Source organism: Kryptolebias marmoratus, linkage group LG5, assembly GCF_001649575.2.
Source record: "Kryptolebias marmoratus isolate JLee-2015 linkage group LG5, ASM164957v2, whole genome shotgun sequence".
Taxonomy (NCBI): domain Eukaryota; kingdom Metazoa; phylum Chordata; class Actinopteri; order Cyprinodontiformes; family Rivulidae; genus Kryptolebias; species Kryptolebias marmoratus.
In genome coordinates this window covers 4,044,185-4,053,100 of record NC_051434.1, presented here as the reverse complement: position 1 = coordinate 4,053,100, position 8,916 = coordinate 4,044,185, and the positions used below count along the sequence as shown (strand labels likewise).

The following is an 8,916-nucleotide window of genomic DNA, read 5'->3' as shown; positions in this document are numbered from 1 at the left end:
TATATATATATATATATATATATATATATATATATATACACACAGATATATTATTATTTATGGCAGCTCATTCTTTTTGATTAGAATAAATGTACAATTATATTAATTATATTTAGATTATCATCTAAATTCACATTATATATGATTACAAGAAGCAGTCTCTTAAACATTTACTTCATTTTCTGCAAATTATTCAACAGACAAATCCATCAGCCCATCTGCTTGGTCAAAGTCAATGCCTGTACATTTTGAGCACATCTGAACTTCAGTTCTAACAATAATAAGAAACTGAGTTTATTCTTGTTGGTTTCTGGGGGACAGGTAACACATGATTTTTAACCAGGCACTTTCTTGGAATAAAGTTTCTAATTGTGTTTGAAAAGGTGCAAAAAGTTGTAACAAAAGGCCAACTGGTTTTAAACTCCAACATTAATCTGAGGAACTCGTTACATTAAGCTTGGTACTAAAAGTAGTTTATAAAAATGTTCTTATTCAGGCCTGTAGCTTATATGCTTTCTGGGTGATCCAAAAAAAACATTAAAGGCTTAAATCCAGGTGTGAACACACTCAGGATGGATTGATGGTTCATGCAGATCTGGTCACTAAAGGTCATGTTAAACCGTGGTTTGGAGTGCATTTATCCACCTTTATTTAGCAGTCTGAATGAAAATCCAAACACACTGAAAGACTACGTATTGATCTAATGTGATTCCACACAAGCGGCAAATTTTCTCCAGGATGTTTTCTTTTTTTTCTCTCTCTCCTTGTGTCCAAAAAACAAAAAACAACAAAACAAGCATTCTGTAGGCAGCACTGTTAAGATTAGTGACAGACAGCTCATTAAAAATAATGCAATATCTAATTATCTGTGGGAGTATTCTAAAGATGTGGTTTTTCTCAAACACATTTTTTTTTACTGCTCCAAGTTGTTGCAACTCCTGTCAATAAAAGCAACTTTTTGTCTGAATATTAGCAACCAGTAGACTAACATGACTTTTTCTAAGTGGGATGCCTTTATAGTGCATTGTTGTTTGAATTTTTCTTGGTTGTAGCAAACTCATAAAGAACTACCATAATTGCATTAATTCTTCAAATGTACTCATTTTAACTAGACTTTGAGTATTCAGTAAACACTGCCCATCCCTACTCGCCATCAGCAGAATTGCTTTTTTTTTAGCCAAGTTTTTGCCTGCTATTCTCAACCCTCAACTGATGATGAGTACTAAAACCCTCCCATTACAGTTCCTGTATCGTGGCATGCGCAATTTGTGTCATTTTGACTGGTTGTGCACGCCCGGCACACTGTGTGAATGCCCTGAGCAGCAGGGAAGAGTCTGCGAGATAAGTCCTCAAAGTGGCCCAACAAAAAAAAAATGCAGGAAACTCATTTGATTGCCTTTCTAACCTGTTCATTACTGTCCGCAGCTGAGGTTTTTACTTTGTTTCAGCAGTTTGTAGCAGCTCAGCAGAGGATTTGCTGTCAAACAGCTACAGAGACAAAAGTAGAGAACGAGCTGAGGCAGACTCCAAGAGACAACCTCTTGCCTGCAAAGTTGCGGACTGCGAGTTTGGACCAGCTGGAAAAATTCCAAAATGCTGGGAATCATCTCCACTGCATTAAAATTGTAGAGCTTAAACTTCTCTTACGCAGGCCAGCAAGATCTCCTGGCGAAGCTTTTCATGAAACGGGCCTGTGGCGTTTGCGGGCAGCCCCCAGGTGTGAACATGAGGAAACATATGAATATCAATGAGCAGGCTGATGAAAAAGAGGCAACTGTGCTCAGTGAGCTTTTTCTGGATAAATGAGGGTTTGAAACAAGGTTTAAATTAACGATCCAGACAAGAAAAGGAGGGAGGGGAGAGGGGTTCTTCAACAATTCACAGTTCAGGGGGAGGGAGCTAATCTAAGATGGGCTGTTTTGTTGTCTGACGAGCCCATCAGTGCGGCTGGTCACTCGTGTGTTTAGTAATTGAGAAACACACACTCTGCAGGCTTTAATGAGAAAATAAGCAGTCTTTTCTCTCTTCATGAATAAAAATGACTTGTTGGAGATTTAAGAAAATAAAAATCCAACTAATATATGCAGTGGTAAAAAAAAAAAAACATCTGTTTTTGAAGTGTGTGCCTCTAAAAATGAGACAGACGAAAAAAGTGACACCTACTTTCACTGGATGATTGATGGCATAAAACGGAAACAAATTTGGCTATTTTTTTTGAAAGGGTGTTGAGTAAATTGTGTCAAAATGACACACTGTCAGAGAGGTCTGCATATATTTAAGATAATTTCCTTTCTTCAAAAGCACACCTGCATTATTTTGGATAAGCTCTGCCTTTTTATCTTTAGCTGAATTTTGATACGTTTGATTAAAAATTTGCCATCACGTCAGTGACCCCTTTAAAGCACAGACTGTACCTTGACTGCAATCATCCCATCACTTATAAAATTTAAGGGCAGGGTAATGATTTGGGGCAGCTTCACTGACTTAGATTGGATCAGATATTTCCATTAAACTTTAATTTGTTAGTTAAAATGTAAAAACGCAATAAAAAACACTTCATTGTAAGGTCATGTCTGCATCTGTCAAAGAGGCATTATCATGCACACTTTTTTGCTATCAAAAACATGAAAAGCATGGAGTATTTATGTAAATCTGCAAAAATAACAACATTTAATAAAATACCTAATTTATTTAAACATGATGTGCAGTGCTTTCAGTATTGTTTAGGATCTCTTTAAATGGAACGGTGCCCACATTGCCAAGTGACCCATTGCTAGATACACATTGTACATTTTAGCTGATAATGTTTTTCTATTATTATTATTATTATTTTACATCTGACTCTCCAACATCATGTGGGCTCCCCCTGTGCTGTTTCAGATGCTGCTGATGAAGCAGTGGGCGGCACTGAACTACAGATCGATGTTAAACTGATTGGCCCAGAGGGGGGAAGCTGCAGTAACAGCTCAAAAACAAGGCGACACATTTGTCAGTGATTGGCCCGGATGGACAATTCATCATGTGGAGGATGTCGTGTTTACTGCTGGTTCGTTTCCCAGTCAAACGAGTTCCTTCCCTGCAGGGCTGGACAAAGACGAGCTTCCCATACCTTTCATCCCCTAAACAAAAAAAAAAGAAAGTGCCTTGCCTTATTTTTATGTATGTTGCATTAATATTAATTCCTTTTTAGAGCAGACACACAGCTGACAAGTCTACACCCACCACTGAGTTTGTCTAATCTCAATTGGAAAAAAAATAAGTCATTTGCATTTCTCTTTTTGTCAATATATTCAAGTTGGCTTTTATCCCTGCATTTTTTGTGAACATTACACTGGAATGTAAAGTACACTTAATAAATCAAATTTGCATGCCCTAATTTCAGTTTGAACCATGCAAGTTTTAAAACTTAGAAATTCTTGGACTGAATGAATTTGCTTACTTGTGCCAGAGATCAAAAACCTAAATTCATTTTATTTTTTTTTTTACACTGGCACCTGATAGTGACATGCCAAGTTGTTTCCAAACAGCAGTGCTTTTCCAGTTAGGGTGGTTGTTTTTTTGTTTTTTTTTTGACAGAACACCCAGTGCCCACTCCCCTCCTGAAAGAAAATAAGAAAAGAAAAACAACTCTGTGCACCCTCAGCGTGTTTCTGCCATTGTAGTTTATTTTGAATGAATTAGAAAGTGGAAACTATGGTCACAGGTGAGCTCAGCTTTCCTCTCAGAATACATGCATAGCCCTCCACATGGATCCATTGGACCGGTGCAAATAAAGGAATATAAAGATCCTCAGCAGTGGCACACATCTCTGTTTCATTAGAAGGTTGGTTGAATATCTGAAGCAAAAGCAAACAATTACCAGACAATTCTGAAGAGTTATTTTGCTTAAAATGCTCATCCCTAGACTGGCCACATAATTTTAATCTCTCACAAGTATATCATCTTTGGAGACCTGGAAAAGCCTCTGAAGCAGCATGCAAACCACTGTACTACATTCAATAAATATCAATAAAAATGAAAGAGACAAATATATTCTCAGCATTTTAAAACAACGTCTAGGCTCACGGTCAAATAGGTGTCTGAGGTATTTTATTTCAGCTCCAAAGCAGCTCTAAACAACGCACCTTTGAGATGCTCATACAGGCTGTTGAACTAAAACAATCACTTCAAAGCTGTCTTGTAAATGAAAATGGGCTTCCAGAGGATTATTAAAGATACATATCAAACTGTTGAGTAAAGCCTGGTGATAAATCAATAATATAACTGTCTTTGAGCTAAATCATTCAGGATGCCCTGGTTTGAGCCTTGTGAATCATTGACCACAACTCTTTGGTATTCAGAGACTCTAATATGCAAATCCGATGCATAAAACTGAGTGTACCCACAAATATGGATTTGTTGTCTTTTAACCAGATTCATAAAGTCAGGGGTTTATATGGTTCTCTTTTATCAACTCACACATATTAGAAATGCACAGAAGTGCACAAGCTTGAGCTCCAATCCATTTTTTTTTACCTTTTTTCATGTAAAAAGATTGTTTATACCACAACCAGACACGGTAATGAAAGCAACAGCAAGGAGGTGCAGTTTATGTGACAGATCAGTAAAACATAACTAAAACATCTGATTCTACTGAGTGGATTTAGTTGACGAAAAAGAACAAAAATCTAGTGAACAAAATGTAACATAAGTGTGAAACTTTGCAATCACAAGTCAACATATTCCACAAGTGTAAAAAGTTCAGTAAAACTGGGGCTGCCGTAGAGCACTGATTGCATTACTGTAATCTGGAAAAAGATGGAGCTGTAGGGCTGAGCTCCCACCACACAAATCTGGACAGTTGTAGATTTAAACAGCCAGAAGGTAAAGTGAAAAAGAATATCTTGTTATCGTTGTCCCTTCCGATAATTGAAATAACTCAGCCCACAAGTAAATAACTTATTCTTTGGGATGATGTTTTTGGAAGCAGTGAGTGGGCAAACGGAGGAATATGGTCAACTGTGAAAACAAACAAACAAACTGGGGAAAGGGTCAGGGAACCCTTGAAATAACTGATGGGGTGTTTTCCTTGTAATGGCAAAAGGAAGTTCTTAATGTAGCTCAAATGACTGAAAATCCTAACATTTACTTCACACAGGGTTAGATGTATCATTCAGTTACAATAAACAACAGAATGCATTATGGAACAGAGGCTGGGGGAGGCCATCTTTACATCCTGGTATTCATGTTCACTTACCACACACTTAAAACACTGTTGCTGACTATTTTCAGCCTTTCATGTTAGAGATATTCCCTGATGGCAGTGGCTTCTTTAAGCAGAATAATGTGCTTTACCACACTGCTAAAACTGTTCAGAACTGTGGGAAGCGTCTGTGGGCGGAGAGCCCACCTCACCACTTACAGAGCCTGGAAGATCTGTCTTTTGTTTTGGTTGCTCACTTTTAGAAACCTTAAAGACTAAATCCCTAAAAAAAAATGTAAGCACTGTTTCTGTAAGACTTTAAAAATGTTTAAGCTGCTGGTTTTACGACCATGGCTGAAACATTTTAATAATTTCATCACAGAAGCTGCCTGGGTGCTTGTTTGTATTCAGCTGTTTGCTCTTATGATGGATTAAAGCACCACCTTTTGGAGGGTAGGGCATGAAAATTCAACTTAACTTAGAAAATGAGCAGCCACGAGAATACAGGAAGATATTAATGTCTTGTAGAAGCAGGTCCAAGTTGAGAAATTACTAAATCCTGCCAAAAGCATTTTCAAAGCAAATAGAAATAGTGGTGCACTCTTTAGGAAAAAAAAAAAAAACTTTTAGTAAATTGATTTTATAGTGTGCAACGAAAGCAACTACACAAGTGTGGGATCTTTGCAATGGAAAAAAATAAATAAAAAAACAAAAAAGAAAACAAATGTGAGCCTTGTTAAATTCTGTAAAAGGAACAATAAAAGATTAACCAAAAAAATCCTTGAAAAAGATTTTCAATTTGGCTTCAAGGAAATCAAAAATAAAGATTACTTAGACTGACTGAAGTCAACAAAGAACACCTAATTTCTTGTTTGGAATTAAATCAGGTGGAATGGGGCTCCCTGTTGTTTGTCTTCACAAGAATTTGAGCCCTAAAGCCCTCCTAGACAACGTGGAAGGTGGGTCTGGTCCAACAGAGGCAGCAGCGCAGATCCAGAAGAGCCAGCCAGCGCATGTGTCTAGTTTCCTCATGAAGAGCTCCAGCAGCAAGGCAGGGTGGACGCTATCACACACACACACACACACACACACACACATTTCTGCTAACCCATGCTCTTCAGTGACTCACTACACACACACACAATCACCACCACTACATTCACACACAACCTGGCAAGTTTGTACTCTCTTTCCCAAACACACACCCACACAAGCAGCCTCTCAGTATTTCATAAAGCACCAATAGCACTGAAAATACTTGTATGTAAGTGTGTGAGAGAAATAAGAGCAAAAAGGAGTGAGCGTGGAAAAGGAAAAAAAAAAACAAAAAGGCAGAGCGTGTGTGTGCGTGATGCAGCTGTCATGCACGCTTTCTGCATGTGTGTGTTTGTGTGTGCGCATGTGAGAAATAAATAGCAATTTAACAGGGCAACAAAGGGTGCATGTGATATTAGCTGTCGAACAGCGTATGTGTGAGTGTGTGAGGCTCTTATGGCTGTCATGAGCCCTTATGACTGAATGCCACAGAGGGCAACACAAACCCAGAATGGGGTCTTTCTTTCTATTGCAACAAATAATAAAAAATATGAGCCGAGCGGCAATTTTCTGCAATTAAAAAATCTACAATGTGAACGGTCTGAATGGTGAAATAAAACCCAAAAGATAGAAATAATGAAAGAAGAAAAGTGAATGTGTGTGCATGCATATGCATAAGGGTCTGTATATTTGGGTAGACAGGTCAGGTGGCAACAGCAAATCACAGCTGCACTTCCTAGGAACTGGCAAAAAAGAAACGGCAGCATGTCAGAGCAGGAAAAAGCGAGTGTGTGATGTGTGAATAGTAGTGAGGACAGGAAAGGGCACGAGGGCTACATGGTGTGTGTGTGTCTTGGCGTTTGTGACAAATAAATAGCAGCCAAAGAGCAAGTGAGTGTGCTCTGATTCTGAGACTGGCAGCATGACCGACTGATCCCTGCATCCATATCATAGGATTAAAAAGCCTGACACGGCACAGATACAATGGCAGCAAAATATGAGACAAAAAAGTCGGTCAATGGAAGAGGAAATGTGATTATGAACCAGAACCGGCACGAAGAAGATAATATTAAAAAAAAATCTGACACACTTTGAACACGAGCCACGCAGCGGAGCGCCTCCTTGGAGGTGAATGGTAACGCTGTCGCCGGGCAGTATAGAGAAAGGAGGAAGAGGAGGAGCTCCTGCCAAATATGAGCCTCTCCAATGATTTCCAAGAGCCAAGACACACTTCAGTCACACTGTCAGGAATGTGGTAGAGGGTGAAACCAGCCCAAATTCAGTTTACACACCTGTTCATGTAAGTCTGACAGAAATCCTCCTCCTGTACGTCCTTCAAACTACCATCAAACTGCAGCAGGTCAAAGAAAATGAAGCCAAACTTATTTATATTTGTGTAACTGGAGGTCACAGCTCACAATGGCTTTCTCGTTTGCAACCACATCACTGCATATGGTCTGAACCAGCATGTGAGCGAGCTGCACCTAATTATTCATGATTTTATGTAACAAGATTTTGGGTAGGAAATTAGGTCAGAGAACATACTGTGCACAGAGGGGGTGAAGTAAAAAACGGAAAAGTTTGACTATAGGCAAAATCATTTTACATACAGGTCTCTGTGCACTTTTTAGGTCAAAAGCCCCAGCTACTAACATGTTTGCACAACATTCAACTCCTCTCTGAAACACTTGGAAACTAATCAGGGGTTCAGTTTGACAACATCAAACATGATTAAAACTGATCTGAACGCCAGAAAAGTCCGTTTCAACACAAAGCAGAATGCAAGCAAGCTTAGTTTTCTCCTAAATGTGCTCAAAGAGTTGTTTTCTCATGAAGAGCAGTTATCGCAAAGTCAGGGAGACCAGGCAGAAAAGAAAACCATAAAGTAAGAAACAAAATTCTCAATATTTGTTTCTTGTATCAATGGTGGATCTGTCTTTCAGCTAAAATAAGCAGAATTTGTGACCGGATGCTTCTGTTTACCTACGCAAAGAGCCGAAGTGACTGAAATAAACTTACTGGTCACATTTGTTTACCTGTACAGACTACAGCCAGCCTAATGTAGGTCAATCAGGGACTCCAGCTTGGGCTTTATTTACATTGAGTCAGGACCCGCATTTCAGACTGAATCAACATATCTGGAAAAGTACTGGAGCAAGCATTTCTAAATGATACAGTTCAGGACACCCCGCTTGTTTTGTGTTTGATTTCATACTTTGCAAGCAGCACCTTTAGAAGCAGTGACCTGTAATGTAAACCAGTCCTGCCTTTAATTGGCACAAAGTCAGAGTTTGCTCGCCGAACAGGCAAACCGGCATCCTGAGCCAGATCACCAACTACTGCTATATGAGTATGCACAAAAAAAGACATTACACAACCAACTTTATCGACTTATTTGTGCTTACAGCGTCACGAGTGGACCGCTCGTTGCGATTATAGAGCAGTTTGAGATGAAATGTTTGCATAAAAAACAGCACAAAGCGCCGCGCAGGCAATCGGCTTTTACGCAAAGTTTAAAATGCAATAAAGTACAGAAAGTTTTGTTTTGTAAAAAAAAGCGCTGAAAACAGTGCGCCGTAAAAGCAGCGAGTCTGTTTCCACAGAGCCCCGCTGACGGTGCCTTCACCTCAGATGACCCAGGCAGGCAGACGGGCTGTCTGCGAGCAGCTCCCCGGCTCTGAGCCGCCGAGCCGCGGCGG

At 39.3% G+C, this 8,916-nt stretch overlaps 1 protein-coding gene across 2 annotated transcripts in view; it reads right to left on the bottom strand.

The window, feature by feature from the left end:
* LOC108246377 (zinc fingers and homeoboxes protein 2) overlaps positions 1–8,916 on the bottom strand; it is a 115,646-nt gene that overhangs the window by 105,563 nt on the left and 1,167 nt on the right. The window lies entirely within an intron of this gene.